Source organism: Neofelis nebulosa, chromosome 1, assembly GCF_028018385.1.
Source record: "Neofelis nebulosa isolate mNeoNeb1 chromosome 1, mNeoNeb1.pri, whole genome shotgun sequence".
Classification (NCBI taxonomy): Eukaryota; Metazoa; Chordata; class Mammalia; order Carnivora; family Felidae; genus Neofelis; species Neofelis nebulosa.
In genome coordinates this window covers 135,841,158-135,863,146 of record NC_080782.1, presented here as the reverse complement: position 1 = coordinate 135,863,146, position 21,989 = coordinate 135,841,158, and the positions used below count along the sequence as shown (strand labels likewise).

Genomic DNA, 21,989 nt, shown 5'->3' with positions numbered 1-21,989 from the left:
CTTCGACTCTGTTCCCTGCCTCTCCGCGACACACACTCACACACATACGCATACATGCAGAGACAAGCCACAGTTTCTTTTTTGGTGCTTCCTGAAAATAAACGGGTCTAGTCTTTTAAATCAAGGTGCAAACAAGCACACGAAAATGCACCATATAGCCAACGGCTGAGTTACCCATGATCACTTGATCACTTAATCTCTTCACAGGGTCTTCTGGATTCTTGTTCTTCACCCCCTACTGGCGGGGAATGAGGCCTCTTTCTTCCTTCCTACCTACCTCGATGCAAAGCATTCAATGAACTCCTTCAAAGGAATCTGAGGAGTCACTTTGTCCTCGTGGGAGCACATGCCCCCTTCTGGCCTTTGCTCCTTTCGCTGCCTGGCCCAGCTTACCTTGCGTATTGACATCAATCCCTGCATCTGACACAGCCCCCATCCGCTGGAGTATCGGCTTCATCTGGGCTTTTTTGGTGTGAGGACCAGCCAGCGCTGTCCCCAAGCCTCCCGTGCAGGTGAGTATGTTATTTTTTCTTTTTAAGTTTATTTTTAAAATTTACTTTGAGAAAGAGAGACAGAAAGAGAGACAGGCAGAGAGGAGGAGAGACAGAATTCCAAGCTGGCTCTGTGCTGCCAGCGCAGAGCCCGACGTGGGGCTATAGCTCACAAACTATGAGATCATGACCTGAGCTGAGCTGAAGAGTCAACCGACTCAACCGACGCTCAACCGACTGAGCCACTTGGGTGCCCCAGCTGCTGAGTATTTTTAAAGCCTGTTAGAAATATCGCAGCACATCACGTACATGGAGGACTGTTTTTACCAGAACATCCCGTTAGGCCCCGTGGCCGCTTAGAAAGAAGGTCCTGAATCAAATACCTGGTCTGTTCATTTCTTTGTATATCCAGCCCCACCAAAAAGAAGGGGTGAGTTTCCTTAACCTGATCCAGCCTGTTTGACAGAAACAAAACAACTTTATACTGACACTGAATTAAATTCTCATCCAAGATAAAACAGTCAAATATTATACAGAGGTCTGTCTATCTTTACTTTTAAATTTTCATCTGATGGGTTTTCCTTCAGAACATACAAAAAAAATTACACTATTAATAGCAATAGTGTGAATATATTTTTCTATTTTCATAGCACTATTCATTTGCCATTCTCTAAGTGCTTAATAAATACAGTGGGTCTTTACTGCCTTCCAGGGTGAAAATAACAGTTATGCCCCCACGGAGCTCATTCATTTGCTTTATGGGCTAAAAAATCTCTAGTGTGTCACAAATTAACAAAATGTTCCTGAGGACTGTGTTTTATTCTTGAATCTCCAATTTCACTAATAAATGTGAAAAACACATGTAGCCAGATAAGCCCCTGGAGACCAACCACTGCGGATGCTGAAGAAAGCAAGTTATTCCAGCTAAGATCAGCATTCACTTTTCCACCAGAGACTATTTGTTACCCAAATTCCCCTCCAATTGCTTGATGTAAGGCAATGGAATTGGTTTGCAGTGACTACCCCCAAAAGCTAACAAAACAAGTTTTTCTTTTAAAAAAGGATACCTTCAAAAAGCAATCTTTTTTTTTTAATCATCAGATAATGACTTTTTTCTAGTCACGGCCCCAGTGGATCCACACACTCCCACCTCTGAGAGAGATCTGTTATTCTTTTCCTTAATATTTTCAGCATGAAAAATTTTAAGCAGAGAGAATACTAAGTAAACTGACATAGATATACTCCCATCATGCCAATTTAACAATGAATCAAAATTTTGCCACACGTGTTTCTCCTTCCCTCCTTTTCTTCTTTCCTATGAAGATTATTTTAATGTTTATTTATTTTGAAAGAGCTTGTGTGCATGCATGTGCACGACTGGGGGGAGGGGCAGAGAGAGAGAGAGAGGGAGAGAGAATCCCAAGCAGGTTCCGTGCTGATATTGGGGTTCGATCCCACCAACTGTGAGATCATGACCTGAGCTGAAATCAAGAGTAGGATGCTCAACCGACTGAGCCACCCAGGCACCCCAGTATGCAACATTTAGATGTCTATTTATGTACCTCTTACTTGCCACCTCCTTTTCTTCTCCCTGCCACTATCTTGCTGAAGAAAGCCACATTCAAAATTGGCTTTCTTGCGGTATCATTTAATTTGTTCCTCTATCCCCTATGTTTTCTGTAAATGTGTAAGTGGCCTTGATAGAGTTCAACTCTTAGGCAACAATAGCTCATAGGTGACACTGTATACTTCTCATTGTATCACATCAGGAGACACCTAATGGGTGTCCCATTTTTAATGGGTTCAAGTGATGGCAGATGATTCCCTCATCCTTCCCCATCAATATTCTAATGGTCTAATGATTGCACCCATGGATGACAGTCGCTTGAAGCAATTATTTTATTTGGGGGCCACAAAATTAAGCCTTTCCAAGTGGAACTTCCCTTCACCTTTAGTAGCAAGAATTCTGGAAACAATTTTCCTTCATCAACCAGTGCAATCTGGCTATGCTGAAGTCCGATTTGCATAGAAAACGCATGATCGCTGTTTAATTCTTTCCTTTGATTGTCAATTTTCAGAGTAAGGAATCTGTGTCTTAGTTACATGGTACAGTAACTGAGTTGTTTTGTTATTGTGTGTATTATTCTTGAAGGTCCACCTGTTTTTACTGAAATTAAGGAAAAAAACAAATCAGACCACCTCACCATAACTAACCCTCCTTCTCATATTGAAAACTGGACTTGTGGTTTAAATGGACACAAAATAAATCAAGGGCCTGGTCTCTGCCACTGAGCGCTCTCAGTAAGAAGGCCAAGCACTGGTTCTCTCACCTGCTCTGGTGTCTGACTTTGTCTTTTTTTTTTTTTTTTTAATGTTTATTTTTGAGAGAGAGAGAGACAGAGCACAAGCAGGGGAGGACCAGAGAGAGAAGGAGACACAGAATCCTGAAACAGGCTCCAGGCTCTGAGCGGTCAGCACAGAGCCCGACGTGGGGCTTGAACCCACGAACCGTGAGATCATGACCTGAGCCGAAGGTGGATGCTTAACCAAGACTGAGCCCCCCAGGCGCCCCGGTGTCTGACTTTGTCTTGATGGTTGATGTAGTCTTTCCTTAAGCCGAACTTCCCTCATAGACAGAGGCCTTCTGCGTTAACTAATCTCCTGGGAAAATGAAAACAAATCTAAAAGATCGCCTCTTTTGCTTACTGCGACACAGACCACTTGGTGTCACTTGCCCCCATAGACTTCCGCCATCATATTATTTACTGGATGCATCTGAAGGAAGCAGATTGGCAGAACCACATGGCTTCAGACTGACTAGCTGAGGTCACTGGGCCTGTGTCAGTTGGACCTTGTCTGTGACTCATCAGGAAGCCATTCTCACCCAATGAAGCCTGCAGGTGCCATCTGGCTTGGCCACACCCTGCTCTGGGGTTGCGGTAATAACACAGTAACGTGCTGGGCAAGCTTCCACTGGGGGAAAAATACTCACTGTGGGTGAAATCTGCCCATGTAATGAGAAACAGCTCCCCTTTTTTCTTCTCACTAATAAGGGTGAAAACATTTAGGCCATTCATGGGTATTCCCCAAAGAGGCATTTATAAGTCTTCTTTAACAATGGCTGATGAGTGTCTCCGAGACTGACAGGAATCCAGGGTCTTTTTGGCTCTCTAAGAGCAGAGACATTTTCTGCCCATTACTGCCTTGTTTTACTGACAGGCACCTGTCAGTTAGACATTAAAACAGAGTGATAATGGGGAGATAATATGCTGGCTCTGTCCACACACTTCAAGAGGGAAGCACTCAAGAAAAATGTGTATTTTGGGAAACCTAGATGCTCATGTGCCCATCTGCATTTCTATTTAGTTTGAAATTGAGTGCAGAATAATAAAGCAGTGAGAAGAGGGATAACAGGGAGACCCGGATCAGAAGAGCTTCCCAAGTGGCCCTGCAGACGCCAGTGTGGGTGTCCTGCTCTAAGCAGGGGGAATGGCTTAGGAAATGCATGCCAGAGAGGAGGAGCAGGACAGACGCTCCCCCCTCCCCTCCCCACCCCCCGGCGGGCTTCACTGGAACTCCCTGAGAGCTGCTGAACCAAGGTACTGGCAGAAAAATATCTCCCAGGACTTTGTAAATGGAGGGCTTTCACACATTCTGCAAAAGTGCAAATACCCTCTTTTGAAAGAGAGGTGAAAAAGGAAGTGCACACTATAAATAAACTAATAAAAGCAATTCGATTCCTACTGAGAATCTTTCTAGTAAATAGTTCTCTGTCAGAAAGTAATATTGTTACTCAGATATTTGGACCTCCGGTAGTATCTTCGGGTCCTGACTTCTTGGCTAATGCCTATCTTCTAGTACATACACACACACACACACACACACACACACACACACACAGGCCCCATATAATACCCTCTTTATTTTCTTCAATCCAATAAAACGTCAATGTATTCAATTAATGATTATAATATAATGCCATCTTAATGCTAACTAGTCACCATAAAATCTTACCATCGTGGACTTTAGCCATGGAGCCCGGGGACTACTGAAGTGTAATCCCCACTGCAAAGTTGTCCTATGAGCACAACAGGAGGACAGCAGGTGCCGTCACATCCAGTGGCAATGGTCAACTTGACTAGCATAGATGCCAGAAATCACTCGCCTCCCCGCTAAAAAGTGTTGGAATTTTCTTTCTAAAATACCAAGTGGGAGAAAGCTCTCTCTGCAAAGCTCTCTCTGCTGCAGTGATTCAGCATGTGGGATTTGGAGTTGAGCACTGTTGGTTTGAATCCTGGCTCTTCCGTCTACCAGTTATGACTCCTCAAGCTGGGGATAAAATGGTGCCCATTTCGTATTTGAGAATGAAATGAAACAATGTATCTAAAGTACACAGCAAACACTGCTCGCTGCAATGATTGGGCCAGGGCCACGGCAACTGCACAGGTCTCCAGGGTACACTGTCGCTTTCAGTATTTCTGTTCAAGCCAAGAGACATTTATTACAGTACTGACACTAATAGGGGAGGCAACAAACTGCTTTGACAGGCAGAGTGGGGAAGCAAAAGACAAAAACAAAAACAACTCACGAGCTTAGGAATCAGGCACACGGTTTTGAATACTGGCTCTTGCCACCAGTTACCAGGGCTCGGTTTTGGATAAGTGACTTGACTTCCCTGCACATCAATTTGCCCATCTGTGAAAAAGAGAAAGTGACTTCCTTACAGAGTGGTTGTGCCCTCACCTGACAGGGTATGTAAAGTGCCTTGCCCATTGTGTGTCCACTCAGCGGTCTCTGTCATTATTATTAGAATACTACATGAAGCTCTGGGGAGGGACAGAGGTGGGCCTGATGCATCTTGTCACTGGGTGGTGTGACCCTGGGGATCCTGGGCTGGGGCAGATGGACCAGAACGTGCCAGGGGAACAGCGGGTTGAGACAGAACACACACACACACACACACACACACACACACACACACACAGAGGCATCCTAGGAATCTAAAAGAAATTACGTATTAGAAGGCGAGGTTTGTAGAGAGTATTACCTTAAAACATAGCATGAATCCAATACAGAATATAAAACTGTCTCCCTTTGTTTTTGCTGGCAGGCAAATCTGAGGCTCTGGGGAGCCAGATGAGCCACGATTACTCTTGGAACCTTCCCTTTATCTTCCATGGGTTTGCCCAAGAGCCAGGTACCATTGTGGCCCCAGATGAGGTAGCTACCCTGAAGCATTTAAGATGGACACAGAGGAATGAATGGTCCTGCTCTTTGCTGGGGAGGGCATGTCTTTGGACTTTCCTAACAACAGAGGAGACAATTAAATGGAGTCTGTCATTTCATTTCCATCCGTTGATGTCAACACTCCTAAAACCAGGCCCTCACTTATCTTGTTTACACAGTGCTCAGCACTGGGCCCACTTAGATGTTTACTAGGTACATGAGACAAATACATGTTCTTTCAGTAAAGGAGGGATATGCAGAAAGGGAAATCTCCGACTTTTTGGATATCGGGTTGTAAGGATCTGGACACTTGAAAGAGGTTGAATATACCGTATCATGCTTTTTATTAAGTTCTCCTTTCAAGGTGACATAAAATATGTGTCCTGTTTGCCAGGGGAGAAAATGCAACCAAAGCTAATCCATGATGATGGTGTGTATGTATGCAAATGAGGCATGCTGATTTCTCTAGCTTGGTCTATTCATAAACTGGACTGATTGCTTAGATTTACAACCGATGATCACTATGGTAAATTCAATAACAGAATTTTCTGCTCTAAATGTAGCATTCTCTTCAGTATCTTTTTACAGCCCTTAAGTGGTTTTTGATGTACACGAAACTAAAAGCTTGGAGAATTAAAAATTACACAAATAATGAAGATGAGTTCCTAGGTGAATTGCCCATTACTGTGGAGGTTTTTGGATAGTTTCATTAAAAAGAGTAAAAAGGCCATCTAAAGATACTTGTGTATCTACAAATGATTGTAAAGTCATTGTCTTTATTTCTTTCCAACTCCCATAAGCCTCTTTTATTAGTTTCAAGGAATAAAACTCCAATCTGCTTCAGTAAACTGCATTATTTTTTAAACTACAAAACATACGTGGTTTCTTTACATGAGCAATCTTCTTTAATGGCAATGCAGCCATTGGGAAGACCACACTAAAACGTATAGTTTATAGATCTTCCCTCTACCTTCTAGCTCTTCTCTACCTTCTTCTTCTTCTTTTTAAAAACAATATTATTGAGATCTAATGCTTTAAAGTTTTTTTAAATTTTAATTAAAAAAAATTAACTCCAGTTAACATACAGTGTTGTATTAATTTCAGGTGTACAATGTAGTGACTCAACAATTCTCTACATGACTCCATTCTCATCATGGTAAGTGTACCCTTAACCCCCTTTGCTTATTTCACCCATTCCCCCACCTCCCCCGCCCCTGCCACCTGCCCTCTGGTAACCATCAGTTCTCTAGTTAAGAGTCTGTTTTTTGGCTAGTCTCTTTTATTTATTTATTTTTTTAAAGTTTATTTATTTAATTTTGAGAGAGAGGGAGAGAGAGAGGGAGACAGAGAATCCCAAGCAGGCTCCATGCAGAGCCTGATGTTGGGCCCGACCCCATGAACCGTGAGATCACGACCTGAGCCAAAATCAAGAGCCAGTTGCTTAACTGACTGGACCATCCAGGAGCCCCTTGTTTGTTTTGTTTCTTAAATTCCACATATGAGTGAAATCAGATGGTATTTGTCTTTCTCTGAGTCACTTATTTTGCTTAGCATTATATTCTCTAGATCTGTCCATGTTGTTGCAAAAAGACCCAATACTTTTTAACAAGTGTCTGGCACATAATGAGCTCCTAAAATTATCTGCTGACTCACTGAATGAATAAATGCATTCACTATCTTAATATCAAATTCTGGATCCAAGTTTAAAGTCATGCAACAAAGGGCTGAAACAGTTCTCTTACTGAGAAGTACAATCCTTTCTATCTGACTTCTTTAAGTGTGTTTTTTTTTTCTTTTTGGGGGAGAGAGGTGCAGAGTCCAACGTGGGGCTTGATCCCATGACCCTGGGATCACGACCGGAGTCCGAATCAAGAGTCGGATGCTTAACTGACTGAGCCACCCAGGTGCCCCTAACTTCTAGGCAGTCCAGTATCCCCTCTGCTATTTAATGGTTGCCAACATTTTATTTTTTTCCGTGAATCTTGAATAATCCTTTTATGTGTGTGGAGTTTTGTTTTTTGTTTTGTTTTTTTTTTTAATTGAAGGAGAATCCTGAATAATCCTTTTGTTCATGACCAGACTTGGAATCAGGTGCTCGTTGGTACAGGTCATTAATAGGCGGACTATGAATTTGAACTCTTAAGCTAAACATGGCTTGCAAGTATCTCTAAAATAAAGAATCTCTAATTTCCCTTCCTATTCCCTCCTATGCACATAGTCTCCTTAAGCTGACATGGCGTTTGTTGTTTAAAAAATCAAAGAATGAATGAATACATGAATAAATGACTAAGTAGATGAAGATACAAAATACTTCAGAGGTAAAGTAGTTCCCATTTTCCCGTCAATTCAGAACCCTTTGAAAGTGCAGAAAAGGAGGATCTGTGGCTCGAAGATCTACCAAGACTTAGGTTCCTGATCTGTGGCTTGAGTAGAAGCATGGTGGAAGCTGGATCTCTGTGGGACCCTGACTTGGAAGTCATGGATAGATTATTTTTCCCATGGTGATAAAATGGCTGGCTATAGTTGAAATGGTACTATTACTTCCGTATTCAGGTGACTGAGCTCTTATGAGCTGGTGCTGGAATCTAACCATCATATGACCAGGTTTCTATTTGTCACAAGATACCATGTGCACAAGTTGAGGAAGCCTGTCCCTTCTGTTTCTGAATGATACGAAGTAACAAAACCACTAGAAATAGCTATTGTTGTAAAGAAAAAAAAAAAAAAAGGTTGCTATTTCAGAGTCACCTGTAGGGAATAGTAGGGATTAGGTAGGCAGGCCACGGAAGCACAGGATTGAGGGTGTAATGGTTAATTTTATGTGGCAATTTGACTGGGCCACAGGGTGCCCAGATCTTCGGTCAAATATTATTCTGGGTGTTCCTGTGAGGGATATTTTTGGATGAGTTTCACATTTAAATCCATAGACTGAGTAAAGCAGATTGCTCTCTCTTATGTGGGTGGGTCTCATCCAATAAGGTGAAGACCTGAATAAAACAAAAGGCTGAGTCTCCCTTGAATGAGAGGGAGTTCCTCCTGCCCGACTGCCTTTGCACCGGGATGTACTTTTTCCTGCCTTCAGATTCTCACTGAAACACTGGCTTTCCTTGGGTCTCACATCTGCCGGCCTATGACCTAGAATTTACATCATTGGCCTTTCTGGGTCTCCAGCTTGCCTGTTAACCCTGCAGATCTTGAAACCTGTCAGCCCCCATAATCACATGAGTTAATTCCTTATAATAAATCTCTTTATATCCGTCTATCTATCAGCTATCATCATCATCATCATCAATCTATCATCTCCTATTCTGTTGGTTATGCTTCTTTGAAGAACACTGATTAATACAGCAGGAAATGCCAAAAAGGTGATAATCTAAAAAGTGTATATGTACACGTATATATCCATGAAGCAAAAAATGAAGATAAAATCCATAAACAAAAATAAAAAATGATAATAAAATAAAATAAAAATCCATAAAGCAAAATTTAACCAAGTTCCCAATTTCCTTCCTGGTGATGCTCAGGCCATGTAAAAGGTAACCTACAATCTTTGATGACACTCTATGCAGAGGGTGGATGGCTGGGGTAGGCTGGGCAGAGATGACATGGGCAAGGGTGATGAGCCTCCACACACAGTACAGAGCAATTTGCTGGTTTCTGCTGCTAGTCTTACAATGGCTAGACCTTTCTTTTCAGGAATCTTTCTTTTAGGATATAATGCTTGAGTCTTTTCTTTATGGAATCCATTTTAGGGGCATGATCAGAAATGCAAACAGGGATGTATGCACAGTCCACACCCACACTTCTCTTTTATATTCTCCAGTGTTCCTTTCAAGTGGCACAGACAACTGTCCAAAAGTGGGGGAAAGATTAAGTAAACAGATCATACCCATTTCATGGATTATTAGTGGGGCCGTTAACATTACTTTTATACTACAGGTGTACTGGCACTGGAAAATACAATATAAGGCTATAAGGCCATATGAAAAAAAAGTAGGCTATACAAATACCTATCTATAATTTCAACTACCAAAGGGAGAAAGATGCTATATCAACATGTGAACAGTGGTTTTCTCCAGGTAATAAGCAATTCTTGTTTCATTTTTATTGTGTAGGCTTTTTGTATTTTCCAAAATAAAATGTATTTTTATCATATTTAGACTAAAAAGGATAAACAAATAACATCCTATAGCCCTCAAGAGGGGAAGCACATTAAACCACCTTTGGAAAATGATAAACACAAAAACCAAACAAGAGCAAGCCAACCCCAAACTCAAAAAGGCCTATGTCCTCATCATAAATAATCCAAAATCAACCAAGACCACTTCCTTTCTTCTCTAGGTGCAGACATGACACTAGAGATATCCAGGGAGGGATATGCAACAACCCCTCCCCAAGGCAGCCTGCTCCAGGAAGCAGCTGGTTTAGTGGGAAGACCCCTGGGTCAGACCCCAGAGGCCCTGGGTGCTTCGCCTCGGACAGGCATGGGGACCCCACTGTATCATTTATATTCCCTCAGCTTTGGTTCTTCATCAGTAATACATGAGAACTAAATAGTCCTCAAGGAGCTCCTCAGGGCGTTGTCATTATAAAATGGAGTGGTACCTGTGCAAATACCCCCACGTACAAAGCACTACAGTGACGTAACACGGTCATCAGTGGTCTCCAACACTAGGTTCATGAGCGAATCCTCCAGTGGCCCGTCCTCCCCCACTTTGGTGGCGGCCGCAGATGTCAACAGTGGAGAGACGAAATGACCCAGACAGGATACTCTCTCTTCCCCGCGCCCCCCCCCCCACATAAATACAATGTGCCTAAATTAACATTTGGTTAGCTTGTTTCTTTTTAACCAGAGACATGCCAATTTAGATGAAAAATCCATATACTTAACATGTGACTCATATCCTTGCTAGAGAAGACAAATCTATAAACAGGAGCTGTAATAATCAGCCAAACTTTTCTAAAGCATCATTTACGTTCCTGTTTGGAATTTCTATATCCAAATTGCCTGCCCATCAATTGTATATTTAAACCATGTGGCCTTAGGAGAACTGGTGGATATTTTCACTTGTTTCAGAAATGAGGAAACCAAAGCAAAGGGATTCTATGATTTTCCCAGCCCCCTGAAGTTCGTGGAAAAACTTGGTAGCTCCATCTCTGACCTCAATTTCTTTAAGATTTTTTTTAAAGTTTACTTATTTATTTTGAGAGAGACAGAGACAGTGTGAGCGGGGGAGGGGCAGAGAGGGAGGCAGAGAGAGCATCCCAAGCAGGCTCTGCACTGGCAGAGCCCGATGCAGGGTTCAAACCCACGAAACTTGAGATCATGACCAGAGCTGAAATTGTCCAAGCAAGAGTCGGATGCTTAACCAAGTGAGCCACCCAAACTCCCCTCTCTGATCTCAATTTCTCTGCCAGGCTCCCATAATTATTATTTAATACTGATGAAGTGTCTACATGATGCAAGGTGCCCTTAGTCATTCTGGCTGGGGTGATAAGGAAGACTAGGGCAAGAGGAATGGAACTGAAAACTTTTTTTCCCCCTCCAAAGTTGAAGTTAACAAAGTTGGTGATTTCTCCAGTTATGACAAGTATATTCCACAAAAAACTTCAGAGTTTCCTAATATATTGAGTGGGACTGCATTTGCTTAACGGGAAAGTACATGCTCTTTTGATAAGACTCAAATTTTGAAACAAGAAGAATTCTTGGTATTTAATGCTTGGGCAAGACAGTGTGGAACAGCTACAAGATTTCATGATTAACTTTTATAATATGCAGTTGCAGTGGCCATCATGGGCGCTGATGAGTTCCTCGGACTTTTTCAATTCACATTTTACCAACTTAGAGGAGAGGAGAGCATAATTCTCAGCTCTGTTGATCTGATTCTACTGAACATTCCCCACCTCTCCCCAAGTTGGGAGTTAACATGGAGGACAAAACAGAGAAAATACGAAGAAAACTGAAAGCCGAGTCACTTTCCTTAGTATTCCCAAAGTCTCAGGCTCCAGATGAAACTTCTTTTCATATCTGTGAGTCACCACATATTTTCCTGGGTATCACAACTCATTCACTTCCCTTTTTGTGCCATGATTTAATTTTTCCCCGTAGCACTTTCAAACTGTAGGCAAGAAAGTTCTGCGAGCTGTCCTACTGAATTATAGAAAATTAGAATCTGGTTTGGGGGAAATAACTTCACATGTGCATTACAATGAAGAAAATGTCACAGTTCGTCAGTTTTTCAGAAGCCAAAATAAATAATTTTCCTTATTTCTTACAAACAAGGGGGAAAAAATACAGTGATCTCCTTTGCTATTATAATCAGGTATCTGGGGAGTAGGGGAGAAGTCTAAGATCGTCCTCTCTTTGAATAAAAGTGAATTCTGTGGATATATTAGTCACTAAAGTTGCAAATGGCTCTTTTCCTTAGAAAACCTCATGAAAGTTGCCAGAGGTTGCCCATTTTTTTGGATACTGTGTGATGATAACACAGGTACAAATTCCAATTAGTGTCCAGTTCTACAACAAACAGAACCTTATGCCAGAGGTTGATTATAACAGGTGACCCTCAGCTGAAACTCTGTTATTATTAATTTTTCACAGACAACACCACCCTGTTGGGTATACCTTCCCTATTAGAGAAGGTTAGGACCAGCGTCTCACCTATATACTTCCCTGTCCCCCACGCCCTTTCTTTTTCACTTGAAAGGAAGGCTTCCCCAAATGGTATCAACTGTTTAGCCAGGATAGACGAAAGGTCTCCGGAGTGGTTGAAATGAAAGAACACAAACTAGCAACTAGCACTTTCCTGGCTTCTACCCGTGTCTCCATTTCCTTCTGATCCCCTAACCTTACCTGTACCATCGTGCGAGTGACCACCTGTGGTACCACCACCTTTGGAACATGGGACAGTATTCAGAGATAAGACAGCTCTAATGATCTTGGAAGAACTGGAAGACATCCTTGTTGGTGCTTTAAAAATAACTTATAATTACTTAAAATGTCACTGTAATTTTAACAGCCAGAGATCCTTCTGGACTAAAGGTACTTAAGTCCCATATAGGAGAATTGAATAGAAAGGGAATCCAAATACCACTGGATTCCTATTACTCGAGGTTGTTATGTTCTGTAAATTGCTGTCAGTGCTGAATTAGCCAATGCTGAACCATTGCTCCTAACAGGAACCCAGTGCTGGGTTCCCGCAAGGCTCTGAGCATAACATTTTCATCAAGTGATAACCTTTTGTCACTACATAATCTTGCTTTATGTGTGTTTCTGTTTAAAGATACTTATTTAACATGTTTTGTTGATTCATTAACAGTGAACCCAGGGCCCACAATACTACAACCCATGCCTGAATTAAACTTATGTGACTCTTCTTCTTATAGAAGTTAGATAATGCAAGTTATCGAACTTCTGTTTTTCTCTGTAAGACCTATCGTAGCCTTCTTGGGCTTGGGAACACTAGAAAGCACATCGGCATTTCTGCCATTTTAAAGAGCAAAATCACCAACAAAAAGCCCACACAGGCACAGTGGGAAAAGGACACTTGTTTACATTATGAGATCTGAAAGAGCTGAGCGTCGCCTTGCTTGACCTCAGCTGGGAACATGTGTGTCAGGTGACTCGAATTTTTTGCTACCCTGTGCGTGTCCGCAAATCACCGTGAAAGCACTGCAAGTTATTGATTTTGGGGTTACAAATAAATTTTCACAAGTAGGTGAATTCTCAGTTGTGGAATCTGTGAATAATAAGGATTGAGTGGAGAAGTTCTACTCCTTATCCATCAGCAGATCTTGGTTTATCTCTCTTTCTCCTTGACACTGATACAGCCTCAATTAACCTGATCTTTGATGCTAAACAGTGAGATATATATACATATATATATGTATGTATATATATGGGTTTTTTTGTTTTTTTGTTTTTTGCCAGATGGCCATTCTAATTGTAGTGCAGGTGTATATTATGTTTTATGCTTTTTTTTTAAAAAGTAAATCATCGTGAGAAGCTTTGCTTTTCAAAAATTAATGAGCATGGGGTGCCCGGGTGGCTCAGCCGAGACCTACTTCAGCTCAGGTCATGATCTCATGACCCGTATCGGGCTCTCTGCTGTCAGAGCAGAGCCCACGTTGGATCCTCTGTCCCTCGGCCCCAGCCCACTGGCGCTCCCTTTCTCAAAAATAAATAAATAAATATAAAAACAAATTAATGAGCATCATTAGGAGTGATGGAAAGTGTAAAACCCATCAGTTCACAAAATCCCCTCCAATTTTCTATTATAGAAAGAACACAGCGTTGAGACCACATTATCACTGAACAGACAGAGATGTTAACTACGTTGGTGCCTTACAACTGACTCTGGTTCAGCAAAGTTATGTTCAGAATTTCACAGAAAACTGATAAACAATTACTAAGTACTGTGGGAAGAGAGAGATCCTCAAGGATAAGTGTGGAAAATGAGGCCTCAGTCCTCTAAAGCCCCTCGTGCTGAGCTGCCTTTCAGGAGCTTCCTAACACTGCGGGTGAGATTAGAAGTTCAAACCTAGTTTTTAAAAACGTTGTTGCCTTCTCTCAACTGTGGGGGAAAACGTTGACATCAGCCACCCAACAGGGAAGCATAATAAATAGGAAAAAAAGAAAGAAAGAGAAACAGGTGGGAAAATTCACACTCGTTAGAAACAGTTCTCAGAACTGTGCTTGGTTTTTCAAAACTGAAGCCAAAGCATGTGTTATACATGTGACAGTAGCGTCCCTCAGAGTATAGTCTGAATAAGGCAGGACTGAGGTCCAGCGTAACATTAAAGGAAGATTCTGGCAGAGGCACTGTTTGCACTTGGGCCCTGATCCCAGAAAAGCACACTCCTTCATTCATGTGTTGGGTTATCGGTGACGGCTTAGGGAAGCGCCTGGGGGGTCCTTCTGCTGGTGGCGCTGGTGGCAGTCACCTGGACCCCGCACCACCATTGTTCGCACCCAGCCTGTGGAAGAGGTCTGGGAAGGAAATGAGAGTCGGGTCCTCTAAGGGGTCAGCGTACAGTGACGGTATCTTATAACAACGTTATCATCATGTTAGCTGATCTACACGGCCCTGTGCAATGTTGGCCACCATTGCTGGTTTAGAGAATCATGGTGCTGAGACTCAAGGTTGGGGTCTTCCTGCCTTGTATTTCTTACCTAAAACTAACTTCATTTCCCCATGACAGCTTATCTTAGACACCGAAAGGAAGCCTTCTTGAGCATTTGGAGCTATTTAAGCACACTGTGGCTTTTAAAAAAATGGCATCACAGGAGCACCTGGGTGGCGCAGTTGAGCGTCTGACTTGATTTAGGCTCAGGTTATGATCTCAGGGTCATGGGATTGAGCCTCACATCTGCTCCGTGCTGAGAGCGAGGAGGCTGTTGGGGATTATCTCTCTCCCTCTCTCTCTGCTCCTTCCCCGCTTGTGTGCACAGGCACGTGTGTGCGCGCTCTCTCTCAAAATACATAAATAAACATTAAAAAAAAAAGGTTATCGCAGCACAGTTTCTACCACTCCCTGTGTGGTTTGACAAACAATCAAAACCTTGAATCTCAATAGGGGAGGGGATAGCAACTTTTTAGGAGACCTACTAGTTATTTTAGGACCGAAGTCAGCAAACCTTTTCTGTAAAGAGCCAGACAGGAAATATTTTAGGCTTTGCAGGCAGGCCCTATGATCTCTGTTACAAAGACTCAACTCCGCCATTGTAGTGTGAAAAAGGCCACAGGCAATATTAGCTACATTGCCTGGCTATAAAAAACTTCAAATAAAACTTCATTCCCGGAAAATAAAATTTGAATTTCATGTAATTTTCACACATCACAAAATACTAATCTTTGTTTTACTTTTGTAATGTAATTTTAAGAATATAAAGACCATGCTCTTGGTTCAAAAGCAAACACGGGCCCTGCCCTAAAGGGGTGTGCCATCTAAAGTGAGGACCGTAGACACAGACATAGAAAGAAAACACAGAGAAATAACTATATACCGCACAGAGTAAGAAAAGGATACAGGATAAATCATTATATTAGATGAAATTTAATGTGTCTGTACACTTTACTCATTATTGTCTTTTGCAAAGCATGTCGTAGGCCATGTAAAGCCGCCCGTGAATCTACATGGAAAAGGGAAATCCTCAGTGCTTTCCGTGGGAAAAGTCTGACTGAGTTTCATTCGGATTCTGTGACTATCTCAAGACTTTTTTTTTTAAAGTCTATTTATTTTTGAGAAAGAGACAGAGAGAGCCCAGGAGGGGCAGAGAGAGAGGGAGAGAATTCCAAGCAAGCTTCACACGGTCAGTGCAGAGTCTGACGCGGGACTCGTACTCACGAAACATTGAGATCATGACCTGAGCCGAAATCAAGAGTCAGGTGCTCAACTGACTGAGTCACCCAGGCACCCCAAGACTTTTTTCTTTTTCTCTCTCTCTTTTTTTAACATGTTTTGCAACTTCCCCAGAAACACACTGAGCTCAAACACCCAGTGCAACTGTATCTCTACTTGGACTAACGCGCTACTCCATTGCAAGGTTTTCTTTTCCTATGATCGACATCAATAAAGCATGAGAAAGTACCTCAGTGTCTTACAGAAGAGACAAAAAAAACAAACAAACAAAAAAAAAAAAAACAAAAAACACCCCACACTGTAATGGAAGTTAGAAAAATAATATTGAGGGTGCACTATGGAACAAGCCCAGCTGTAAGCATTCGGCATGGATTATCCAATTTAATCTTCATAGCAGTCCTCTGAGCATTGATTAGTAGTAGCGGGAAATGATGGCACAAAAAGGTTACAAGACCAAGGTCACACAGCCAAGGGGTGGAACAGAATCTGAACCCAGGTATCCAATTCTTTAAACCTCACTCTTTTTTTTTTTTTTTTTAATTTAAATCCAAGTTAGGTAACATACAGCATAATAATGATTTCAGGAAGAGAATTTAGTGATTCATCTCTTATGTAGAACACCCAGGGCTCATCCCAACAAGTATCCTCCTTAATGCCCCTCACCCCTTTAGCCCTCCCCCCACCCAACACCCCACCAGCAACCCTGTTTGTTCTCTGTATGTAAGAGTCTCTTATGGTTTGCCTCTCTCTCTGTTTTTATCTTATTTTTGCTTCCCTTCCCATATGTTCATCGGTTTTGTATCTTAAATTCCACATGAGTGAAATCATATGATATTTGTCTTTCTCTGAATGACTTATTTTGCTTACATAATACAATCCAGTTCCATCCAAGTTGTTGAAGATGGCAAGGTTTCATTCTTTTTGATCGCTGAGTAATATTACATTATATACATATGTATATAGACACATGTACATATACATATATATATACAAATATATGTATATATATATACATGTACACACACACACACACACACACACACACACATACCACATCTTCTTTATCCATTCATCTGTTGATGGACATTTGGGCTCTTTCCATACTTTGGCTATTGTCGATAGTGATGCTATAAACACGGGGGTGCATGTGCCCCTTTGAATTTATCTTTTTGATAAATACCTAGTAGTGCAATTGCTGGATCATAGGATAGTTCTATTTTTAATTTAAAATTTTTTTAATGTTTATTTTTGAGAGAGAGGGACAGAGTGTGAGCTGAGGAGGGCAGAGAGAGAGGGAGACACAGATTCTAAAGTAGGCTCCAGCTCTGAGCTGTCAATGCAGGGCTTGAACCCACGAAGGGTGGGATCATGACCGGAGCCAAAGTTGGACACTCAACTGACTGAGCCACCCAGGCACCCCTATTTTTAATTTTTTGAGGAACTTCCACACTGTTTTACAGAGTGACTGCACCGGTTTGCATTGCCATCAACAATGCAAAAGAGATCCTCTTTCTCCGCATCCTCACCAACATCTGTTGTTGCCTGAGTTGTTGATGTGAGCCATTCTGACAGGTGTGAGGTGGTATCTCATGGTGGTTTTGACTTGTATTTCCCTGATGAGGAGTGACGTTGAGCATCTTTTTCATGTGTCTGTTGGCCATCTGGATGTCTTCTTTGGAAAAGTGTCTATTCAAGTCTTTTGTCCATTTCTTCACTGGATTATTTGTTTTTTGGGTGTTGAGTTTGTAAGGGTTTTTTTTTTATTTTTTTTTCTTTTTTTTTTAAAATTTTTTTTTTTTCAATGTTTTTTATTTATTTTTGGGACAGAGAGAGACAGAGCATGAACGGGGGAGGGGCAGAGAGAGAGGGAGACAGAATCGGAAACAGGCTCCAGGCTCCGAGCCATCAGCCCAGAGCCTGATGCGGGGCTCGAACTCACGGACCGCGAGATCGTGACCTGGCTGAAGTCGGACGCTTAACCGACTGCGCCACCCAGGCGCCCCTTATTTTTTTTTCTTTTAATGTTTGTTTACTTTTGAGTGAGAGACAGAGCGCAAGTTGGGGAGGGGCAGAGAGAGATGGAGACAGAATCCGAAGCAGACTCCAGACTCTGAGATGTCAGCAGAGAGCCCGATACGGGGCTCGAACCCACAAACCGTGAGATCATGACCCGAGCCAGAGTCAAATGCTTAACTGACTGAGCCACCCAGGTGCCCCTGAGTTTGTAAGTTCTTTATAGATTTTGGATACTAACCCTGTATCTGATATGTCATTTGCAAATACCTTCTCCCATTCCATCGGTTGCTTTTTAGTTTTGCTGATTGTTTCCTTTGCTGTGCAGAAGCTTTTTATTTTGATGAGAGCCCAATAGTTCATTTCTGCTTTTGTTTCCCTTGCCTCTGGAGACATGTCAAGTAAGAAGTTGCTGTGGCCGAGGTCAAAGAGGTTGTTGCCTGTTTTCTCCTCTAGGATTTGGATGGCTTCCTGCCTTATGTGTAGGTCTTTCATCCATTTTGAGTTTATTTTTATGTATGGTGTAAGAAGGTGGTCCAAGTTCATTCTTCTGCATGGCGCTGTCCAGTTTTCCCAACAGTATTTGCCGAAGAAACGGTCTTTTTTCCGTTGGATATTCTTTCCTGCTTTGTCAAAGATTAGTTGGCCATACGTTTGTGGGTCCATTTCTGGGTTCTCCGTTCTGTTCCGTTGGTCTGAGGGTCTGTTCTTGTGCCAGCACCATTGTCTTGATGAGTACAGCTTTGTAATACAGCTTGAAGTCTGGGATTGTAATGCCTCCTGCTTTGGTTTTATTTCTCAGGATTGCCTTATTTAAGCCCCACTCTTAAGTGCTCACAATCCCATCTCTCACTGCTGAGGGGGCTTGTCACCAATGGCTCTGTCACTCACTTGGTATTCCTTTCCCAAGATACTGTGTCATATGTGGCTGGCCTGTGTGCACACGTGCACAGGCACAACATTCCTCACACCTGGGCAGTCCTTGCTCTTCCCTGCACCATTATCCTCTCTGCTTCAATCTCTGCATTTGCCCAAATGTCTATTTTCTCACGACAAGCAGGGACGTCGATATGGGAAGCCACCCTGAACAGTAAACGGACGTGGGGCTAAAATTCAAGAAAAACTTTGTTCTAGCTCAGGTGTGAACTGTGTAATCCTGTGTAGATCACTATGCCTTTGGGGAGATAGTTTCATCGACTAAATAACACTCCTCCTCCTAACTTTTCTGTGAAAACAATCACATGGTGCAGTGTGTGTGGAAATATGGTATAGTCTGTAAGGAAGCAGTGATTGTTGGTTACTCTTATTATTTTTTCTAAGTGTTTATTTTTTGAGAGAGCACAAGTGGGAGCGGGAGAGGGGCAGAGAGAGAGGGAGACGGGGGATCCGAAGCAGTCTCTGGGCTGACAGCAGAGAGCCCAGTGTGGGGCTCAAACTCAGCAAACTGCAAGATCACACCATGAGGGGAAGTCAGATGCTCAACCAACCGAGCCACCCAGGCACCCCCCTGTTGGTTATTATTTTTATTACACCTGGCCTTTACCCTTTCCTCTCCCATTCCTTCCTTACTCATTGGGAAGAAGCAACACATTTCACTATCTCAATATGTCTCAAAACACCAGCCCATTTTCTTGCCCTTGACTGCCCTTCTTATTCACCGAGGAGATATACAATGGTCAGCAAGACAGAGATGATCCTTGCCTTCCCCCAGGTCAAGAGGATGAGACACACATCCAGCGGTATGCACTGGAGCATGTTTGCACCATCCCATTGATGCCTTTCCAAGTTCACATTCAGTGAAGCCATGTTGATGGCTTCAAATTGGCAAGTGTGGAAGTATTTACACCAAGGAAATGGGCAAATGCTAAATCACCCCCCTTCCCCCCCCCCCCACCCCCCGCCCGCCGCCCCCTATTCCCCAGAGAGCTGGTTGCTGGACATTAACCAGCACACCCCTGGAGATAGAAACATGTGCAACAGGGCAGAGAAAAATACACTGTGGTCTGCACGTTCACAGGGAGGCACTTATCATGACTGTGGAGGGTGGGGGTGGGGTGGGCACAGGTCCCAGAGGAAATGAGGTTTAAGCTGACACCTAGATAAGGTCTAAATAAGTGGAGCAAACCAAGCAAAGGGAGAAGAGAGTTCCAGGAAGTCCTAGAGTGTCAGCACAGCTGAAGGAAGTTCCTTCGGGCTGTAGTGCAGAGGGAGGGAGGAGGAAAGGAGTAAAATGAAGCTACAGAGGTTAAAAAGTTCAACCCGACCCTGCGGGTAATGAGTGGTTACCAGTGGGCTTTGAGCAGGTAGGGTCAAGGTTACAAGCGGGTTCAGAGTCAGAGCGATCGCCTTTGAAACCTGGCTCTCCCAGCTGGCACCGCCAGCTTCTTCCGTCAGCTGAGGCTCATCTGTACAATGAGGGTCGTTGCAGTACTCAGACCTCCTGGTGGTGGTTGTGAAGCCGCAGGGAAAGGGTGCAGCACCTGCCTGGCTCCTCAGAGTTGCCGGGCAGACATTCAAGCACAGACTAGCCAACCGCAGAGCAGAGGCGCACGTTCTCCTGGGAGGACCTGTTTCTGCAGCCCCTGCCCACCTTCAAACACCGGTATTCTGCTAGTCGGGGACGGTGTTTCTCGTCCTCTGGGGGGTGACTTACTGGTGGCTTGTGAAATCCACAAGTGTCTTGGGCAGCACTTAAGGAAGACACAGAATTAAATGGAATTAGGCAAAAAACAAGGGCTGGCGTCCTTTGTACTTTGCAAGGTAAGTTCTGTCTCGTGTTTGGGTGTGCTGGATTGCCATGTAAAACTGATCCCTGAGGGCTACAGTTAAAAAAAAAACAAAACGTTAAAAAGTGTGAAAGCTGCTCTTAATCAGGAAGCTTCCTGAGCTCTGGGGGCTGGGAGACGAGAGGGTGAGGCAAGCCGGGCCAGCCTGGCTTTCCCCTCTCCTAGAGATCGTTAATGTCTCCGGTAGGGGATTTATACCCCCAGGTCTCCAAGGCTTTTTAGCTTCCAGTAAAAATTGATGCTCCCTGCACCAGGTAGGACCCTAGGCTTTATCTGCTGATGAGAAGCCAGAGTAACTGACAGCCCATGAAAGTGACCCTTAAAGCCAAGAGCCAGGGAGGGAGACCGTATCTTCTTAGTGGGGGTGGTTGCTTGTTTGGGAGGCAAAAGGAGGGCTACTAAGCACCTCCGACGGCCCCATTAGTAATCGCAACCCCACCGTGAGTCCAAGTCAGTAACTAAAACCAACCAAGACAAGTCACTGCCCACTGGCTTAGTGCATGAAGGAACTCATGCATGGAACTGACATTTAGTTTGGTGTGTCCCAGAAAGATAATTCTATATATGAATAGATTTTAGAATAATTTGCTTTCATCATATGTCAAAACATACCCAGTTTGCCCTTTGGAGTTGCAGAAACCATTTGGCATTTCTTTTTTCCTCTGCAGTCTTAAAAAATGGAAAGTAATGGCAGATGCCTGGTCAGTGTTTGGGAGAAACAAATGCCCTACCGCAAGACGATCTGGTTTCCTCGAGTCCTCAGGGCTCATTCCCCGGGCATGGGCAATTGGCACTAGATTAGCTGCCCACATTTATTGACAAAGGAATTAATCTTCACCAGTGGTGTTTTTTTAAAGCCCATTCTTTCCAGGAAGCTGCAGCAGAACATCGGGCCTCCTTCATTTTTCCCTTTCTTCCTTTCCCTGCTGACAAAAGTGGCTAAAAATAACCTCGTAAACCCTTGATTCCACTGAGGAAGGTGAGGGAGCAAAAGAACAAAAGAATGCCTTTTCCCCAGTGCAGGCCGCCCAGTGCCCAGTTCAGGCATCAAGTGAAATCACAGACATCAGGAGATTGCCTCTTAGATGGGTTGAGGAGGGTGTATGCGTGT

The 21,989-nt window shown here is 43.1% G+C and overlaps 1 protein-coding gene and 1 long non-coding RNA gene across 8 annotated transcripts in view; one reads left to right on the top strand and one right to left on the bottom strand.

Moving 5' to 3' along the window:
• MARCHF3 (membrane associated ring-CH-type finger 3) overlaps window positions 1-21,989 on the bottom strand; it is a 150,107-nt gene that overhangs the window by 46,304 nt on the left and 81,814 nt on the right. Inside the window, exon 1 of one of the 2 annotated variants that reach the window (XM_058737349.1) lies at window positions 5,080-5,186. The exons of the other annotated variant lie outside the window; for it this stretch is intronic. The gene's annotated coding sequence lies outside the window, so the exon portion shown is untranslated. Of the gene's footprint in view, window positions 1-5,079; window positions 5,187-21,989 lie in introns of those variants that run through there. 2 annotated transcript variants of the gene reach the window in all.
• LOC131516435 (uncharacterized) overlaps window positions 1-21,989 on the top strand; it is a 57,865-nt gene that overhangs the window by 18,325 nt on the left and 17,551 nt on the right. For 5 of the 6 annotated variants that reach the window (XR_009264075.1, XR_009264069.1, XR_009264073.1 and 2 more), the window contains 2 exons: window positions 208-512; window positions 6,822-6,873. This is a non-coding gene — a long non-coding RNA (uncharacterized LOC131516435). Of the gene's footprint in view, window positions 1-207; window positions 513-6,821; window positions 6,874-13,997; window positions 14,799-21,989 lie in introns of those variants that run through there. The other variant, XR_009264074.1, reaches the window with a different exon arrangement.